The 20,803-nt window shown below is 53.9% G+C and overlaps 1 protein-coding gene across 2 annotated transcripts in view; it reads left to right on the forward strand.

The window, feature by feature from the left end:
* MGMT (O-6-methylguanine-DNA methyltransferase) overlaps nt 1-20,803 on the forward strand; it is a 188,999-nt gene that overhangs the window by 12,565 nt on the left and 155,631 nt on the right. The window lies entirely within an intron of this gene.

Below are 20,803 nucleotides of genomic sequence, written 5' to 3' on the forward strand. Positions count from 1 at the left end.
ATTGGTTGGTTCTTGTATGCGCCCTGACTGGGATTGAACCTGCAACCTTGGATATCAGGCTCTAACTGAGTGACCCAGCCAGAGTCTGAGAGAATGACATTTTGATGGTATGACTCTTCCTCTTCAAGAATATGCTCTCTACATATGCTTACTTAGGCCCTCTGTAGTCTCTCAGCGTTAATCATTTTTTAATGTAATGTTGCCACCGGGCCCTTACTGTGGTGCCTGTTTTAGGGTTCGGATTTCTTTTTGATTAGTATAGAAAATGCTGTTGATTTTTTGTGTGCTCATCTTCTATCTAGAGTTCCTTGCTCAATTCTCACTCTGATTTTAACATACTCTGTGTATATTCTTTGATTTTCTATGTACACCAAGCACGTCAAACTCAAAGGCTAACACAGGCCAAATAAATGAGGCATGTGGCCCTTGGGCTGTGAGTTTGACATGCTCGATGTACACAATCACATCACCTATGAATGAGAAGTTTGCTTCTTTCCCTCTCCTCTGGTAATCATTTATTTATTTTACTGAGCATGTTGTGCTGGCTAGGACACCCAACACCATGTTCGGTGCAGATGTGGTGATAATTAATATACTTACCTTGTTTACTTATTTTAAAAAGAAAGATGTTTCACTACCAGAAACAATGCTTGCTGTAGGCTTTTGGTGGAAAGTTCTCTTCTGGTTGTCTGAGAAAATTTTAAAGTCATTAGTGGCCTTTGAACTTTATTAAATGATTTTTCTGCATCAATTGAAATTGATGTGATCCCCTCACCCATGCCTGTTAATGTGTATAAATACTCATAGATTTATTAATGTTAAATCTTTTTTGAATTCTGGGTTGAACCTTACTGGGTCACTAAGCACTATCTTCTAAACAGCTGTTGGACTAGGCTTCCTGTTTTTTTTTTGGCTTATGATTTTTTTCAACTGTGCTTATGAATGAGATTGGCCTATTTTTATTTTTTCCTTTCTCATAGAGTCCTTGTCTGATTTGAGTTTCAAAAATAAACTGACTTCATGGATTAGGTTGAGCATTCTCTATTTTATGTTCTCTATAAGAATTTATATTAAATTGATCTTTTCTTTGAACATTTAGTAGATTTTGTGTATATTATATAACCTGGTATTTGTGGGAGACTTTTTAAACTGTTGATTTAATTGCTCTTGTAGTTATCAGATTATTTATTTTTTAAGCTCTAGTTAGGTTAATTATATTAAGCCAGGTTTTCAGTTTTTTGAGGTGGAAAATTGTTCTTAGTTTTCTCATTATGTTTTAAATCTCTGTAATTATATTCCCTATTTTCATTCCTTGTACAGTTTATTTTTACTTTCTCTCCTTTTTAATTTGTTCTGTCTCACGAGATGTTTGCCTATTTTTGTAGTATTTAGGAACCAAATTTAGTCTATTGTGTCTTAGATTTAAAGCTAGCTCTCTGGTTGATAGATGTCACTTGTTTTGGAAAATTCGGGACTTATTTCTTTATATTATTGCTCTTCTTACCCACTCCCCTTCCCTGGTTGGACTGACTAATTGGGGGGAGGGTAGTCCTGGTGACTGGCCCTCAGAGCTTTAATGCTCTTTTTTTTTTTTTTTTCATTCCTTCTCTCTTCCTGTGCCACGGTTTGGATATTTTCTGTTGCTCTGTCTCTTGGGTCACAAATCCTGTTTTCTGCTCTGTCCTATAAATCTTATCTAGTGAGTCCTGAATTTCACATTTTGTGGTTTTTATACTAGGATGGCCATTTCATATTTTAATATGTATTTCAATTCTGTATTTAACATTCTCCCCTGTCTCATTCATTTTGTCTATCTTTTCCTCCTATTTTTAAACAAATCATAATTATTTTAAAGTTCTTGTCTGCTAACACCAGTGTCTTGGACACACATTCTTCTGCTTGTATTTTCTGTTTTTCCCTTCTCTTGATTGTGTAGTACAGGCACACGCATGCACGTATGCGCGCGCGCGCACGCACACACACACATACACACACACACACCACATGCACACTCACACATGTAGGGCAATAACGTCTACGCCTGGAATAATCAGAATTTTGCGTTTGGCTTCTTCACCTAACCTTGTCCCAAGTGCTGATTGAAATCTTTGCTGCCATTGGCTATAGAGACAGTGTGATGTCCCTCTCCAAGAGGTAACATTCTTCCATTATAGAAATTTAGGGCAATTTCATATCTGAGGATCTGTCCCAAAGAATTAATTAAAATGTTGTGCATAGAGATGCTTAATGCAGTGTTTTTGAGAACTAAACTAGGCTGGGAAGACTTCTGAAGTCTTAGGTAGAAATTGTTAACAGCCGTTCAGCTGCCTGGGTTCTGGGCTGTGTGTCTGATCTCGGTCACCGTGGTGTTATGGTCATTTACTCAGGTGCTCGCTCATTCAAAGCTTCATCTACCTGCTGTTCGTCAGGCTCCTGGGTGGGGTGTGTTTGGGCGTATGTTTCAGGGTACATATTGGCTAGACAAGGCCCTGACCGTGGAGCTTAGGCTTATGTTGGGCAGAAGGGACTGACAGGCTCAAGGACCAACCACTTGCTTTGGTTGCTCTGTGGCCGGGCTCCTGGTTGATCAGTGACGTCCCCCGACTTCCTGGGTCTCGTTTTCCTGAGACCTACAGTGCCAGGGCCGGTCAGCGCTGTCAGCATAACCTGTGGCAAAGATAGACATGTTCTGTGTCTGTGCTGCCCAGTAGGGTCGCCCCTAGACACACGCGGCTGCTTGGCACTTGAAATGTGAGGGGTGCAACTTGGTAACTGAATTTTCAATTCTACTACGTCCTGATTAAGTTAAATGTAAACAGGTAACTCCGTGTGACTGCGTTGGATGCTGCTGGTCCGGGCGGGCTGTTTGCTTAGGGTACTGAGTGGGCTTTAGAGTTCTTTCCGCTTCAACATTTGGTTTTCTTTGCTTTTATTTATATTTATTTATCACCAGGGCTTTGAGCGTTAGATTTTCTTTGTGTGTGAACACATGACACACCACCCCCTCTCTGTGCTGTGTCAGTACGGACATCAGCTCCACGGGAGAGGAATTTGCCTGCACAGGACTCTGAGACTATGAGGTGGGCTGAATTAGAGAAGAGTGAAGGACTTGTTGGAAATTATCTTGTGTTGCACAACCATTGACGTGACTCGGACATGGTGACACCCCACCCAGACCCTGTCACCTCTCCGTGCTCCATTTACCAGGGTTTGGCGTTTTGACAAAATCAACAGCTTAAATTTATGGTTCAGTTTCCTGTGACCAGTAATTGTTTGTAAATAAAACTAATTTCTTGTTGATTTTGTGGTACAAATAACATAACTGGGGCTTACAGATCTCTTGATCCTCCGGGCCGAGGCCAAATAAATGTAGTCTGTAATGCTGGCTTCGGGCAGGAGTTTTCTACGAATCTTAAAATATCCGCTTTGTAAAACTGGGTTAAGTTATTTTAGAAACTATAAATAGTCACTTGGTAATTGGGTGTTTGGGTTTATTTGTGAGAATGGAGTGCTGATTAAAGTTCAGTGCGTTTTTACCCCACGGAGCCGAAGCTTTTATAGGCCAAGTGATAAGACACTCCCTCCGCGCTCTGCGCGCTGATGATGACTTGCTAGAGGTGATCGATGGCCCGCTGAACTTGCAAGTTCCTGTCTGCCTGCAGAGAAAGGAAATTCTCATTTCTTTCCATCGGGCCCGTTCCCAAATTCTGGAGCCATTCTCTCCAACCCTGACCTCCCGTATCACCTCGTCGGAGGGGAGCAGTGATAACACGGACATGCTTCGCTGTCAGGCGGGGATGGGATTGGGTCTGTCGCGGGCTTATCTCTTGCCGCCAGGATCTGTCTCCCCCTTTTCTGGGCAGAGCGGCTTCACGTGGCGAAAATGACATCAGGGCTTCACCGGGCGGTGCGTTCCTGCAGAAACAGCCCTGCGTCTGGTCACGGAGAATGTAATGACATTCCCAGAGCCCCCGCAGGACAGTTTGGGGGCTCCCGTGTCCAGCAGGATGGCGCGGACAAGATTGATGCTGCCCTGTGGGTCCCTGGAGGTCTGCGTGGTGGGGGCGGCACCGCAGGCTCACCGTGCGCGTGGGACTCAGCGGGCATGGCGATAGGGGCTGTGCGCTGTGCTGCTGGCCGCTTGGAGTCTCCCTCTTAACTCGATCCTCACTATTTTTAAGGAAAGAAAATGAATCATTTACTTCTTTGGGATCAAGTGGACTTACAAACGGGAAGCCGTTTTATAAATATTTAAGGAAGTGCAAGTGTCTGGAATTTTCATTGTCACTAATCTTCCTCCAGCCCCCGAACCCCCATCCCCCGCGCTGCTGTCCTGCTGCGGACTCACCAGCCACCCTTCCCTGCGATGCTGAGAAGCAAGCACGTTGCACAGTGTGGGGAAGTTGGACGCGCGCCCAGGGAGGGGGGAGAGGCTACCGTTAGAACAAGACTAATACCCGGCCGGGCTCAAGGCACATAACATGTCAGTGAAATCTTCATTTGTATTGTTTTCCTGGACGTGCTTTCAATCTCTCGCTTCCTTTATAAAATGTCTAAATAGCACACCGCTGGCCGTCCCCGGCCATTGCGTCCATCTGGGCCCTGGGCCTGGCCTGGGCGCTGCTCCCTGCTCTCTGCCCGGCAGCCCGGGCCACCGCGGAGCCCAGGGTAACTCCGATGCCCGGCGTCCCGGCGCTTCTGGAAAAAATACCCGCCACGGTGGTGCTGTGCCCTGCTGGAGATAAACTCGTGCGCAGCCCACACCTCTCCGCTGCCGCTGGCTGCTCTTGGATAGAGGTCTCGTGTGCCCGTTTCTCTCTCCTCCTTTGGGGCAGGAGAGGCTGTAGGGTAGAAGCTGTGAGCGGATATCCTCAGTGGCTTCTGATTTTAAGCAGGAGGAGACGTTTCTGCATCTGATTTGTAATGTGATAGAAAGCTGCTGGCCAGCTGACACTCACCTTAATTTATGATCTATTTAACCTTCTTCTGTCCCAGCCACAACTCACGTCCCCTCCCCCGACCTACATCTCTGCGCCAACGAGGCTCAGAGGTAAACAGGTAGCGTCGTGGTTCTGAGTCCCCGAGGCCACCGACGGCTTTCACTGAGAAGGTTAATGCCCGTCTGCCAGCGGCGAGGGGGCCACAGGGCCCTGCGGAGCTTCTCGTCCTCCCGTCCCATCTCCCCGGCCCCTCTCAGTGGACAGAGGGGTCTGTGTACCTGCTGTGACCCAGGCAAGCACGTCACGATGCAGCATGTGCCTGTGTCTGTCACCTGCGTGCACGCTAAAGGCCGCGTTTGTCCTGGAACCGGCAGTGCGAAGCCACGTTCATCCCGGCCTGCACCCTTGCCGCGTTTGCAACTCCCGGGGGGACAGAGCCGCGGGCTCCTGGGGTCCGTGTAGCTCCCTTCCGTGCGGTTCCTTCAAACAGACTGGCCACTGGTGTTGAGGTCACCGGTGCAGACGGGGCCGATGGCAGAGTCCGGTTTGTGCAGGAGAGAATGTTCCGTCTGCTGGCCTGGCAGGAAGGTGGGGTGCGGCGTTCCTTTAAGGACTCGGGGAAGTGTGGCTGGGTGCTCAGGGCTGGCACTGGGACTGGAATAGACAGAAAGGAAATAGTTTTCTTTCAGAAGAGGTGGACCAGTTAATTAGCTTATTTCTCAACTATCTCAGTGTTGCGTGTTGAGGAGAAATAAAACAGTGAGGGTCCTCTAACATTATTTTATGTGAAGAATAATAATTTCCTTTCATAGCATTCTCTGTGAAGTAAGTGGGGTGTTTTTTGTTTTTCACTAACCCATTTTATTTTATTTATTTATAGATACACATTTTTATTTTTTATTGTTGACATTGTTACAGATATCCCTCATCCCCTCCCCGCCTTACCTTTGAATTGGCACTTTTTACTACATAGGATTCGTTATGATTCTTACTTCCCTTGGTTGTAAACAGATATATTGAAAGTTTGTTAGATGAACATGAAACCCTTTAAAAGGTGTTGGTTTTTATGGTTTAAATGGGGACTCACGCAGTGTTCGTCCTTAGAGGTGTGATGGCCAGCAGTTGTAAAGTATGTATATCTTTATGGACACTTGTTGGGTAGGGTCTTAGCCCTGACTCATATTTCACCAAGTGGGGTTTGCTGGGGGCAGAGGACTGTAAAACTGAGCTGACAGCAATGGTCGGTTTTCAGCAGATGAAGATTGGAACTTGTCGGACATCCTCCGAAATGTCCAGACCTTGTTCTAGGGAGGTGGCCCATTTCCCACCGGGGCACGGCCGCCCCGCCCCTCCCCTGTGGTGGCAGGCAGGCTAGTGTGGGGTGTCCTGGCGATGCCGCGAGATGAAGCGGCTTGCGTGGGTGTACGCCCCACACGGAGGCCCCTGCTCTGGAGAGGAACCCAAACCAGAGTGGAGGTTCGGTGATGTTTGTTACGACGCAGTAACCCAGCCCATGCTGACAAATACAGTGTGGAATGTCTGTGCTGTGGACGGTCGGGGGTCTGGCTGAAGCCAGTCCTCTGAAGTACTTGGGGTTTGACCTTGAATACCCATCTGCCACTACATGCTGTGTCCTTGGGCTGCTTACTTAACACCTCAAGCTGTTTCCTCATCTACAAGTGACTTGCTCTACCGGAGGTTTGCTGGGAGGAGTAGCTGAGAGAGCGTGTGTAAAGCACCTGGCCAGGAGTCAGGGATCTTCCGCTGAAGAATGTCAGTCCTCCCCTAGCTCCCCACAGGTCCTTGTCACGGGGTCCCTGCAGCGCGGCGCAGAAGCGTTCTTTCTGGGGGTGTTCGCTCTCTGGCAGAAAGGAGCCCAGCGACCACACGGTTACTTTCTTTGGCCTCCTACGCGGGCGTGAAACAAGGTGTGGGTAACGTCTGCTGGGGCGCGGTGTGGTGTGGTGGCCGTCTTTCCCTACGGACAGCTGGGGCCCGGGCCGAGGCGGCTTCTCCGTGTGAGGATGTGATTGGGGACCCGGCCAGCTGCCTTCCTAATGGCCTGTGTGACTCCCGCGCTCTGTCACCTGTAATTAACTTAGGGGACACTGACGTGGGGACTCCAGGGTCCCTCCCTTTCTTGTCTTTCAAATCAAGTTACATCCCCCTTTTTTTTTTTGCAATCAAGTTTCAGAGCAAACGAGGACCAGAGAACAGATGTGGAGGCTGTGCGTGTGCAGCTCCCCGCACAGACCCGGCAGGACAGCGGGTTTCGGAAGAAATGCAGGCGGGGCAGGCGCGTGTTCTTTGCAGGACTCTCCTCCTTACTTCACTTATATGTACAGCCGCGTGATGCGTACGAATACAGATATTTGGAGTTATTGGAAAAACCTATTTGTTTATGTGCATGGGCCATAGCTCACCGTTTAAAGGGAGACAGGTAATGGCTTTGCCCACACTGCCCGAATTTTCCCTTTTTTTATTATTATTATGATGATTACTCTCCAGCCCTGCTCTTCAGGTGTGCAGCTACTTTAGGATTATGAAGGATGATGGAGGATGCTGGGAAGTTTCTTTGGAAGCACTTCTGATATCGTGCAATGCACTTGGGGTCAGCTGCACTTGACTGATGCGTGATTTATCCCCCGGCCCTGCCACTTCCCGAGATAAAGCTGCTGTTTTATCAAAAATGCCAGCGACTGTGATTTAGAATTTATAAACCCCCCGTTTCCAAATAATTGTTCTGATTACTTTCTGCCTTGGCAATAACATGATAAAGGTAATTGCACACAAATGTGAGATAGCACCAAAATACAATGAAATTAGCCTGAATTAGCCTGGCTTGTCGATGAGGAGTATTTATGAAATGCGGCGCTGCCGTCAGGGAGGGCGTATGACAGCTGCCGGTGAGTTACGGCCTTCATGCGCATCCTCCTTGAAATTTAAAAAAGAGGCTGTTTCTGCTGAGCATGATTGTGCCTTTGAAATTAAGTCCAAGTGATTCTTCTAATTGGCAACAATAACGCGTTTGGAAGGCAGTAGCTTCGATTGTGTTCTGCCTGGTTGCGTTGCCTTATATGTAGAGGCTTCCGGCTTCCGCTTCTCCCAGCTCAGGTAGAAGCGGACTTGGAATTCTGTCGCATCCAGGGGCTGGGATGCTGCCTTATTCTCTTTTGAGCAGTTCCCCTTGTCTGAGCATTACAGACTTTTAAAAATACATGTCTAATGAAATCATTTAGAGTTCGAAGGGGAAAATTCTAGTTAATTTTCTGAAGTTTAAGGAGCACATACGGAGGCAACCGATCAATATATCTCTCTGTCATCAATGTTTCTCTCTCTCCCGCTCTCTCTCTCCTTCTCTCCCCCCCCCCCCCTTCCCTCCCATTCGCTGTAAAAATCAATGGAAAAAATATCCTCAAGTGAGGATTAACAACAACAACAAAAACGCAAAGATAATATTTCCTGTAATGAAGAAGCTTTGTGGATATTATTAATTATTTCGAAGAACTAATTAGCCCACGTAAACTGAGTGAAACCCAGTACTGTGGCCCGTGGTCTGAGAGGGCCGCCATGGAGGCCGCAGTCCGTGGGGGCGCGGCCTCGTTTCCAGGGGAAGCAGCAGTCCTTGTCCCACACTTGGCTTTACAAGGGCTCTGTTTGCTCTTTCCTCCTGGGTTGGAACTTTCCCTTCTCCTGCACGAGCTGCTTCTTATTGCTGCCCCAGAGCGTCTGGAATATATATTGCTTTAAGCTGTGGGATCACGTTCCTCTCGTGATGGTTTAATTTTTATTGCATCCCCACGGTGGGCCGGCTGTTGTTCAGGTGATACTCACGGCGGTCCCTGCCCCGTGAGACCACGTTCAAAATTGCATCTTCCGTGCGGATCACGTCCCAGGAGCTGCACGCACACACCTACAGTTCCCTCTCGCTTTTGTTGGCTCTGTCTCTCTTGTTTGCCCAGCACACTAATATTTCTTTATACGCTTCACATTGTTTCTGTAGAAAAAGTTGTGTTTCACTAAGCAGAAAATATTTTACAGTGATAGGAGTTAATTACTGTAGTTCCAAGTTGTTTAAAATTGATGGAATGACTAAGTCTCCAGCTAAAATTCTGCTGCAGGATGATAGAGAGATGCTATCATTGCCACGGTAGGTTTTCCAGCGTATCCAGAGGTGGCTTTAGAAAAGGAACTCTACTCTGCCAGACACTTTATTTCTCTTACTACCGTCTGCTTAGCTCTTCATGGTGATGGAGGATTCTGGAAGATGGAGTTGCTGATTCATTGAAATCCATATATATAATACTTAAAACTTTTTTTTAAATCGAAGTTTTAAGAATTACAAAGTATCTCTGCTCTCTCAGCTTTTGATGAAGGTGGGACAACAAATTGCTCCAGAGCCGGCAGTTAAGAAGGAGAGCAGAGGTCTGGGTGCACCCCGGAGGGATGTCACTTCCCAGGTGATGGGCAGAACCATGGGGCTTCGTGTTGGCCGGAGGATAGAGGCCCTGTAGGCCCGCTCAGGGCACACACTGGAGGCAGGGGCACCGAGGCCCATCTCCAGCAGGGCCGGGGCCAGCCCAGGGAGCCCTCGCACCGGGGCTTCTGCGCAATGAGCGTCCTCTGCTGTGACCCAAAGGCCCCCAGGAGCGGCCAGGTGGGGGTCAGCGCAGGAGAGGAAATCGTGGTGGTACCGGCCGCAAGAATGACTCCTTGGGGAACGGTTACTGGCTATGTCAGCGGCTAGAATGCAATGCTTTTATAAAAAACGTGTGGCTTAGCAGGAAGCCACGGGTCTCGGGGAAGACCATGGACTTGCCGTGTGAGAGTGGTGAGACACGGACGATGTCGCACAGAATGTCTTCTCCCGATGCCCTCTCAGCAGTGCTGGCTGCGGGGGCAACTCCCCAGTGCCCTCTGCTGGGTGTGGGGGTGGCTGTGGACCTGGGGTGCAGCGGGGCGGAGTGCCGGACCTCACTGCGTGCTGGGGTGCAGCCGTGGTGACACTGAGACGATGCAGAATGCCGCTCTGGTGGCAGCTCCACGAGGGCCTGGAGACCCTCTCTGCAGAAGGGTTTTGGCTGATGAAAAACATGGTGGGGGGGCACGTGTCTTGGGGAGACACTGGGATTGACATGTGAGAGGGTGAAATGCTGGCACAGGGCAAGAGGGCCCGGCAGCTGCAGCTCCACCGTGAGTCGTGGACCTGCTGGTTCTTCAGTTACTTTACGAATTTTATAGACGAGCCATGTGCTAAGGAAGAATTGTAGGGGGTTTGCAGAAATGTACACATTTAGGAAAATGCAAAGTACGTAAGAAATAGGGGAGGGAATTGGCCACGGGAAGAGGGGCCGGGAAATGAGTAAAGCGGTAACCAAAGGCCCGCGTTCTCTGTGAAATGGCTCCGAACAGGCCAGGGTGAGCAGTGAGCGTCTCGGCCGCAGCCACGGCGGCTTCCCCGGCAGTTACCTTCGGTTTCGGCTGGACTGTTCGTTTCACAAAAGCACACGCACCGGCGCTCAGTGTGTTCGAGTGAGATGCAGGTCTTCTCGGGATAATTGGGGGTCAGGGGCCTTAGCGTGCATGCCGGCTAGCAGCCCCTAGGTGGTCCATGGGCGGCTCGGTGCCCCGGGGTGGGACTGGATGCGGCTTTGTCTGTGCAGTAGCGCCAGCAGCGCCCGCACCTCCGGGCCTGCCCACTGCTGCCTCATCTGGTGCATGGGTGTGCGAGCTCCCCGGGGGGGGGGGGGGGGGTGCTTCCCCTCCAAGGCTCCCTCCCCTCCTCTCCCCTCCCCACCCCTCCCCTCCCCTCTCCCCGGGGGCGGGGGGTGCTTCCCCTCCAAGGCTCCCTCCCCTCCCCTCCCCTCTCCTCTCCTCTGGGCTGGGTCTGGCTGTAGTCTTCCCAGGTTAAGGGTTTAAAGCAGGCTCAGTCCTGGCTGGCGAGAAAGGGCAGGGAATTCTATTTATTGAGTGTCGGCTGGCAGTCACAGTGCCAGGGACTCTGGGGAGGCAGACAGCAATGAGGCCCGATTGCGCCCCCCCGGCCTTCAGAGGAGGGCAGCGCGGGCAGCGGCTGCTCCCTCACCCGCGCTGCCCTCGCTCAGAGTTCCACATAGAGGGGCCACCTGACCCAGCCAGGCCACTCCTTGGCGTACCCCAGAGCATCCAACCGATATGTGTGCGCCAACAGCCATGGCGGCATTATTCACAATAGTCCAGCGTTGGTGCTAACCCAGCGGTCCACCAAGGAATGAGTGGACAAACCCCAAATGTGGTCCCATCGTACCATGGCATAGAATTCCGTCTTGATAGGAAGGAAATTCTGACCCACACTCCACCAGGGGCGGGCCTGTTAGACATTACGCTGAGTGAAATAAGCCAGTCACAAAGGACACGTTCCACATGCAGCTCCTAGAGCGTCAGCTTCCGAGAGACAGGACGTGGGAGGGTGGGTGCCGGGGCTGGTCTGGGTGGGAGGGGTTCCGTGTTTAGTGGGACAGTTTCTGTTGGGGATGGTGAGACTGGTGATGGTCACACAACATTGAATGCATGTGATGTCACTGATGGGTACGCTTACACATGGATGTGTATGATGTGTATTTTGCCACAATAAAAAGAAGTATATTGGTAACTTTTAAACAAAGGAATGTCTGGGACATTGTATCTAATGCACCTGGTCACTGGCTTGGCGTGGCCCTGCTCGAGTCTCCTGGGTGGGCCCCTTAGGAGTCACTCTGGGCAGGGGGCCTGGGGCGCCCCGTGCTGTCCCTCTGAGCCAGGGTGGGGTTCTTCTTCAGACCCGCGGGACCACCACGGTAATTCCAGAAGCCATCCCAGCCTCGGTGATCAGTGTCGGAAGAAAAGGGAAAAGAGAAAGTCCTGACTTTCTAAAGGACATTGTCAGACAAGGGAGGTGACGATCCGTGTTTCATGAGGACGCTCGTCAGGACTCCAGGAGTAAGTTGGCGTGTTTTCTGCCTTCCGGGCCAGTGCTCCTGGAGTCCACGGCTGGCTTTGTGCCCTCATTACCGTCCGTGTTCCGAGTCCCCAGAAGTGGAGGGAGCGGCAGCGTCCTCCTCTAAAACCCACTTTAGAAAGATAGTTAATGTTAGTTTGCTCGCTAATTGGTTAGGCTCTTAGCGTGTAAAGGAGCCGTTCATTATCAAAGCTCTTGCCTCTGTGACAGTGTGGGTGTTTCTTCTAACTCGTTGCCTTTGAAATGAACATCACAGGTCCGTGTGATTCTCATCTGCGAATGTTGTTTGAAGAATTCATTCTGCTGTGATTTAGATAAAATGTGCCAGCTCAGTTTTGTAGTAACATCCTCAAAGTTTTACATTTCTGTTCGTTGCTGAAATATGCTGCTGTAGAGGTCTTCCTGGTGGAAGCGGGGATGTGGGCGAAAGATAGGACGCCACCGATCAATTATTTGAACAGAGATTGGGTGTAGCGTACGTATGATTTTGCAATAATCCCTATTTCTGAGGAAAAATATTTGCACAATACTTAGTCATTGTGTCATCGGTAGATTGATTGGTAATGAGCTGGTCTTAGTCGTTATTGAAGCATAGATTCTGTAGGATGTGGATTCTATGTATGTGTTCTCCATGTATATAACAAGTGTCTCAATCAAGTAACGTGAGCCAAAATGATTTTCTCTATATTAAACATTAAATTTTCATTAAACCACTCCAGTTCCGCCTGGCCTCATCTGATGCCATCATCCTCTCCAACACTGTCGCCGATCCCGGACCCCAGAGCTGGCCTCGCCTGCGCCCTGCCCTTGACCCTCAGCCGGGTTCTGCCGGGCTCAGCACAGAATTTCTGAGCCCTCCGAGTTCCTGGGGTGGCGCTGGCTCTGACTGTCCCCCCGCAGCTGACAGCCCTGGGAAGAGATGGGTTGGACCTGCCCCTCTATCCTAGACCTGCCCTTCTCAGTCCTGCAGTGGCTGGGGATAGGCCGCTGGACACCTCAGCCCCAGAGGAGTGGCGGGGATTCAGCGACGGGTGCTGACCAATCATCCAGCCGCATGCCCACCTGCAGGTGTGACCTGGCCTGCCATCTTTTGTGAGAGGACACGTGGGCCCAGGCTGCTTCCTCAGTCCCACACACTGGAGGCTGGGGCAGAAGGGGCGGAGGTGGTCCCAACAGGGTGAGACATGGCAGGGTGGATGGGATGAAGGGCCCGGGTCTGGCTGTGATGGGTTGTGTCTTTGGCACCTCCAGTGACAGAGGACCATGTGATTCTGGCTCACCACTGCCTGACTTATTCAGTGATGCCAGCATCTCTGGGCTTCAGCCCTGAGCCTCCGACCCAAGGCTGTGGCCCCTCCATCCTCACGGCCCGGGCAGGTGTCCTGGGCCAAGTCCCGCAGTCACAGGATGTGATGTCCCCCTGGACGCCACCCTGCGGCCTGTCCACCACTGCAGGAGGGTCCTGTCGTCGCCGCGGCTCCGTGTGCTGGTTACAACCACAGAAAACAAGTCTCCGACTCCGGATCCTTCACCGTCTTCCTTTGTCAGCATTTCCCTGTTTACTTGTTAATGGGTGAAACGTGAACTATTTCACCCATTTTCAAGTACCAAACACATGGCAAGAAGGCCCGAGGACATCCGTGTGTCCTGGTTTACACTAACTCGCCTGCCTCGTTTGGGACCAGAGGTCTGTGTGTGGAGGGTCAGTCTTCTGTTTAGGGGGCACCGCAGACCCGTCTGTGATGTTGTCCATTGCTGGCTGCCCAGATGCCCCGCCTGAGGCCCTTCTGACCGGCAGGTCACCTGAAGTCGAAGAACCTGGAGGGTGACGCCGTTTTGCTGTAAGCCCGGACTATAAATCCTGTGGTAACTGTTCTAATTAAGACTCTGAGGCTGCTAAGCTGTCTTTGAGGGGAAGAACCTGTCCCCTTCTCCAGAGAAATAATGAATTTTGAGAGTTTATGGTTTTTTGAAGAATTCACTGTAAGATAAAGGACTGGTGTTTTATTCTTGCATTTATTAGTATTTAATCAAATGGCAAGTGCACTTTCGGGCTGGAAATCTTGGCTTCAGCCACAGGATTAGGTTGAATTATTGTTTAAAGAGTAAAAGGCATAGAATTATATGTTCAAGTTATCAAGCCACTGATAGGTTCTGGGCAGAAGGCAGCTAATTTGGAGCGTGAAATTTCCTGCCCGGCATCGATCAGAGCATGTGCATTGGTTGGCAGCCCGGCCTTGTTGTGGGAACAGCGCCTGCCCCCCCCCCCCCCCCGCACCCTCCTCCCCCCCTCATGCCATCAAGGCCCTGCTCGCCGCGGCCCCCGGAGCGTGTCTGGAACATGGGGACACCGTCATAAATCACGCCGCAGGCTCGCCGAGAGGCCTTCACGGCGAAACGTTGTGAAACTTCTCCTTCATTGGGGATAAAGGGGACTTCATCTGCCACCCTCCGCGGTGCCCGGGCCACGGGGACAGGATGCCCGGGGACGGCCTTGGGCTCACCGGGGACCCCGTGCCCGCTGACTTGGGGCAGGTACCAAGGCCAACGTCTGGGTGCCTTGTTTGTAAACCGCCTGGGAGAAGGCAGGCCGTGTCTCCCTTCTAGAAGCCTCTTCCCAGCGTTCTCTTCATGGGACGCCAAGGTTGGGAACGGCTAGAAGGGAAAGGCACGGAGGGCGAAGAGGTTCTGGAAGGGCAGCCTGGCCCGCGTGCTCCCGAGACGGCACCGCAGCGGGGCGGGGGGGGCGGGGGGGGCGGTGGGACACAGTCCTGGCTTGGGGTGTCTCGCTTTTCATCCGGCGGGAACCCGGCCTCTGGCGCCAGCTGCTTAATTCGAACATTAAACGCCATTCATGTTAAAAGGGGGATGAAACGAAACGCACTTCATTTTTTCAGAGGTCTCCTAATAGGCATGAAAAATCCATTTTTTTCTGCCACCAATTAATGTCAGCCGCTCTTGTGGCTTTAGGTGACTGTCGTGCGATGGTGTGGGGAGCGGGCCGGCTGTGGATGGCGGGGTGTGCGCTCCGCCAGAGTGGGGGGCGGGCAGCGGGCTGTTGAATCCCTGTGTCCTGACTGTGGCCTGTGGAGTCCCCGTGAAAGCCAGGCAAGAGGCGGGGGCTTGGAGGCCGTGGTTTCAGAGGCGGGAGCGGGTCTGGGGCAGCTGTTGGCAGATGTTCAGGGACTGGCTTGTTGGGAGCCTCCCTGGCACCCTCTAGCCTTGTGTTTTCCAAATTCACACTGGTGTGCCCAGTTTGGGCACGTTTTCCTCTGCCCCGAGGTCCTAGGAGCTGCCTCCTCCCACACAGCTGTGCTCAGCAGCCATCGATGGTCGATGGCCGGGTTTTAAACTCTCCTTGCTCTTGCCTGGAAGGCAGCCATTAGCCCAAGAATCTGTGCACACTCGGGGCCTGTCCATCATGGAGGAGGTTCTAGAAACAGTGTGCCCTTCCTCTGCCCTGGATGGGACGTTCTCGGGGGCATCGGTGTCACCGTCTGCCCTCCCTCTCCCGTCTCCCACACTGGGTCCTCACCGCCGTAGCAGCTACAACAGTGGCCTCCTCTAACATGGGTTGCTCCCTTCTGTGACCTGGCCGCCTCCCAAGTCCCCAAATGCCCTGGGCGCGCTCTAGCACCAGAGTCTTAGCATGTGACCCGCCTGCCCCCATCTCTCCTCCCCACCCCTCCCCCAGAGAATGCCTGCTTGCTTTCCTATGTCGGCCCCTCCTCCAGGAAGCCCTCCTGGACTCCCCAGGCACCAGACCTCCCCCCAGCTATGGGCTCATGAGTGCTGGGGTCTCCTGGAATGGACTGGAATGATTCCTATAATCAGATCATCTATTCAGCAAGTATTTCCTGAGCACGTGCAGTGTTCTGGCTGTACTCTGGCACCCGGCAGGATCAGTTAGGACTGCTCCAGGCTGAAGAAGAGAGGATTCCCCGGTCTGTGCTGGTGGCTCACAGCGTCAGGGCCAGGGTGCTCCAGTCTCCCGGCCTAACACCACGCAGTCGGGTGCACCGTCCCTGGTTTAAAGTTTGGGGTCTCAAGGACAAAGCCAGACTCGGCACCGGCCGAACAGGCTGTGTTGCACCCTTGGCCACGTGTCTCCCCGCACTTCTCTCTCGGGTACCCCAGGCCTCATGGCCAGCCTCCCAGCCCTGCTTCATGCCATGTTCCCCTCCACCTGCCCAGCACCTACTGCCTCTCACCCACCAGCTCCTTCTCGTCATTCAGGTCTCTGTAGACGTCATTTTCTCCAAAATGTCTTAGCTGCTCACGTCTCCCCCAAAGTGTGGCCCTGCTCCCCCACAGCGGCTGCCTTCCCGCCCCAGCTGTAGCCTCCCCAAGGCCAGTGGGGACCCGCGTGGCCCTGAGCCTGATGCCAGGGCAGGACTGTGAATATTGTGGTCTCCGCCAAGTGAGTGTCTTCAGGGCCTTTCCCTTCATGGCTGACGGGGTCAGGCTCGTGCTCATGACCGGTGTGGGTGGGATTTTGTCACTGGAGCCCAATGGCCGGCTGGGCCCTGGAGCGTGGTGGCATCGCAGGGTGGGGGGTCAGGGCCAGGGCTGTTGTACTCGCACAGCTTGAATTCTGCCGCGTCTCTGTGCCCCCATGTTCGTGGCAGCCCCGGGTGTGTTTGCCTTTGGGGCCTGCCAGGCGGTGCCTGCCACCAGCCTGTGTTGAGACGCGCACCCTCCCCGATGCCTCCTCTGCTATTGAGCCTCCTCTGCTTGCTGCCCGGTTCCTAGCCTCTGCGGGTCCCTGCTGAGGGCTGCGACACCCCATCTCTGTCCGCAGGCGTCTCCCAGCCCTCTGCCGGCCTGCCAGCTCCGTGGCACGAGGAACAAACCCACCTGCCACTTCAGGCTGGGCTTCCCGTCACCACACTGCCGGCCATGCCAGCGGCCGCGCTCCCGTCCCAGGGACATTCTCTGTTCTGTCGCAGGAGTCAGCGTTCAGCGGGTTGTCACTCTCACTGTGGAAGGGCGTGCCAAGCGTCCTGTTGTCTGAGGGACAGAGCTTCCTGTGTGGGTTTCTGTGGCATCTGAGCCTGTTCCTAGCAGGGTGGATAGAATGTTATGTTGCTGATAGAACAGTTGCTGCTTTTCCTCGTTTGCCAGAGTGGCCGTCGGTGGGTCGCGGTGCATCATCTTCAGCAACGCTGCTGCTAACGGGCTCAGAAACCCAGAGGCGCTGAGCTAAGGAGCCACTCCCTCCGATGTCACAGAACTAAAGGACCCGCTGACGGGACGTGGTCAGGAGTGACACGTGCCTCGTTCGGACTTAGGTTTGGGACTTGCCGGTTGCTCAGTTCTGACTGATGGTGCGCTTTCGGTCCTGGCTGATGTGGATGGGCCTCCCTCGCCCTGGGATTGACCTGGGGGCCTGTGGCTTTGGCGGCCATGCAGGTCCTCCGGCTTGTTCTCAATGCCACAAGGGCAGCCTGATCCTGGCGGGAGCTCCGACCTGGCAGCCCAGGGACAGCGCCGTGTTGCTGGGCTTGAGGTGCTGGTCCTGGGGACAGCAGGGCGGGGGCAGCGGTGGGCAGGCCAAGCTGCAGATCCCTGTGGTCCAGGTCCGAAGCACAGGCGCTGGGTGCTGTTTGGGATGGACGCAGCCACTGCAGCTCGGGCCTCGCCAGGCGTGGCCAGCAGCCCTTGCCCGCTGCAGCCAGGCTCACGGCCTCCGAGGTTCAGCCAGTCAGCCTGGCCAGAGCCTGCCACTGGGACAGGGGGGTGAAGTCCGACAGGGGACCCTCAGGCCCTGCGTCCTCAGTCACCTTCATCGGCCCCCTGACCTCTCGGCCCTCCTCTGCACTCTGGGGTCTGTCTCCCTGGGCGCTCTTGGAGCAGGTGGGGGTGAATGTGTCCCGGGGGGGACGCAGGTCCTTGGCCTTCAGGGCTGCCTGCCCACCGGCACATCCAGGGCTTCCCCTGAGTTCTCCCGTTGGTCCCACAGAATAGCCCAGCGAGGTTGCAGTCAGTGTTGTTATTCCTACTTTATTGATGAGGACATTGAGGCCTGGGAGGGGCATGGACACGGCACCTTCGCTCCAGCTCCTGCTGAATTTCTGCAGCAGTGCTGTGTCCCCGTCCTCCTTCGGGGCTGATGTGGGCACAGCCCTCCTCCCCTGGCAGCCACCCCTTCCCCCTGCCACTCGGCGCAGGCGTGCGCTGGCTTGGCCCCCGAGCCAGCTCTGGGCTCCTGCCTGGGCCTTGAATCAGAGGCAAGTGACAGGGAGGCGGGCAGCAGGGAATTGACGGTGGCTGCAACATCCTGTTTCCAGGGGCAACGGTGGCAACAGCGGCAGCTGCATGCCTGCAGTCCCTGGCTGTCCCCGCAGATGTTTCCTGAGGCCCGGTCTTGGCTGCGCTGGACTGAGGCCAGCCTTGGTTCCTACAGTTTTCTGAGCGGCTTCTCCAGCCTTCCCAGAAGTTCTGAGTTATGGAACAGCCTTTCCGCAATTGCTTTTGTGCTTAAATTAGCCCGTCTCAGCTTCTGGAGCCTGCCACGGGGAGCCCTGCCCGAGAGGGGGCTCGTGGTGTGTTAGGCTCCAGATCTGGGGCCTGAGCCAGGTCTCCTGGGCCCGGATCTGCTGGGAAACAGCCGTGGGCCTGTTGGGGCCAGGGCTTCTGAGCGGGACCCCAGTGGGAGGCAGGATCGTGGGGAGCCCATTCACAGGGCTATGTAAACACACATGAGCCGGTTTTGCTGCGAGACTGCTCCGAGCTTTAACATGCTAATGTGCGGGCTGAGTGTTCCCGGGACGGGTGGCATGTCCAGCTGCTCCCTGGGCCCCGGAGCACTCCTCTGGGAGCCTGCTCTGGAAAATGGGGCCTGGACCCTTGGCCCGGGTGGTGGACACACTGACTGTCCAGTCCAGCACACGTGCGTGATGCTTCTGCCATCAGTGGGACCCTGACTTGTGGTAGCGAATGTCCTGCTTCGGCACCTGCCAGTGGCTCAGGGGGATTGGAAATGTCCCCAGATGTGCGGGGTGGGGGGCCGCTGTTGGTTCTGGCCCCAAGAAATGAGGGGAGGCCCCCAGGGGGCTGGGAGAAGGGGTGGCCACCTGCTTTTGAAGAGTGATCAGCTTTTGAGGCTGTTGGATAAGATTCTGCAGAGGGTAGAGCACCCTCGGTGACAAGGTCAAAGGCCAAGGCCATTGGTTAAATGTCGATTGTGGCTAGGATAACTAACCCCAAGTCCTTCCCAGCTGCCAGGTCTCTACACAGGTTCGGGCCAGCCCTGTGCCGACCCCGAGAGTCAGGTGCCCTTTATCCTTCAGGGCAAAGCCCTGTGGCCCCGAGCCACAGTGACAGGTGGTGGGTGGGACCCCTGACCCGCCTGGTGCAGTGGAGGGTGGAGGACCCTCTCGGAAGCTTGTTTTATCCCACAGGCTGCGGTGCCTAGAAGCGGGCCATTCAGGGACATGGAAAAGGTTTCCCAGCAAACCGCCTGTGCCCCCATGGGACCTGGAGAGGAACCTGGTTCAAACCCCCGTTGGTTTGCACAGAAAATGGGGATGGGACAGGGCGGCTCTGGAGCCTGGGGGCTTGGGATGGGATCTCAGGGTACTGCTTACACACGGTGTGGTTGGGGGAACGCCTTTGACCTCTTCAAGGGTCTAGATCAGGGGTCCTCAAACTACGGCCCACGGGCCACATGGGGCCCGCCGAAAACATTTATCCGGCCCGCCGGGTGTTTTTGCCGCCACTGCCTGTCCTGCATAGCAGCCGACGCGTCCCGGCCCGCAGTGCGCATGTGTGGAATGTCTGAGGGACAGTGAACTGGCCCCCTGTTTAAAAAGTTTGAGGATCTCTGGTCTAGATGTACCTGGGAGCAGGAGGGAGGCACGGACGAGGGGCAGCTGGAGGAGGACAGCATGTATGTGAGAGCCGGGCTTTCGGTGCAGGTGAGGCTGGTGCAGGAAGGAGGTAACCCGGCTTTGGGCGGGGCAGGGATGGACGGGTGCCTTCTCCGAAATGCCCCACATGGGAGGAATGCATGCAGGTGACCGTTTGGGACAAGGCCACTTGAGGTGCCCACAGGACAGCCAAGTGGAGATGGAGATGGGGAGGGAGCAGTCAGCTCTAGTCAGGAGCCCACGGGGTCTTGATGGGTGGGCGGCTCAGCTGGGCCAGTTTATCTCGCGAGGTTGGGTGGGAGGTGGAACTGCGGGAAGCGTGGGCTTAGGAGGAGGGACATGGGCGCTGGGCTGGTTGCGGAGGCGGCGGGCGAGGAGGACAGGGCCGGCTGGTCCAGGTGCGCACCCCTCCACCCTCCCGTGCGTTACTGACTCCTTGGCTCCCCGGGGTGAGAGGAACTTTTATAAACTAGCAACCGGCCTCCTCCCCTTGCTGGCCTCTCGCTGCTCTTGGTGAATCTGCTCCCTTTCAGCCTGTGCTGTGCTGACCAAAGGCGACATCTGCCACCACTGACCTGGAGGACGCGTCAGGGATGCTTCTGTGCATTCACATTCGTTCCAATGTAAGCACAATCGGAAGCTTTGCAAAGCCTGCGAGTTGCATTCCAAGGGCTCTGCCTCCCGACCGCCTCCTGCCACAGGTGGCGGTGCAGGTGCGGGCTGCCGCACTCGCTCCGGTAACCGTTACTCCGACACGCGCTTTATTCCGCGGGCCGTGGTCTGTGTGCGGCTTTCATTGGTGAGAACTGGGGTGATGGTTTAATTGCTTTTGGGAAGTAGGGGGAGCCTAGTTTTAGGAGCTCTTGCAAAGGGGCCTCGTCTCACCTCTGGTGCTCATCAGCAGTGGGAGGAGGAGGGGGTAACGGGAGTAAAGGCGAGGGCGCTGCCCACGGCGACGATGGGGCTGTTCTGTCCTCAAAGTAGCTGTACGGTAGGAATGACACCGTGTCTGACCA

This window comes from Myotis myotis, unplaced genomic scaffold, assembly GCF_014108235.1.
Source record: "Myotis myotis isolate mMyoMyo1 unplaced genomic scaffold, mMyoMyo1.p scaffold_m19_p_15, whole genome shotgun sequence".
In the NCBI taxonomy this organism is placed as follows: Eukaryota; Metazoa; Chordata; class Mammalia; order Chiroptera; family Vespertilionidae; genus Myotis; species Myotis myotis.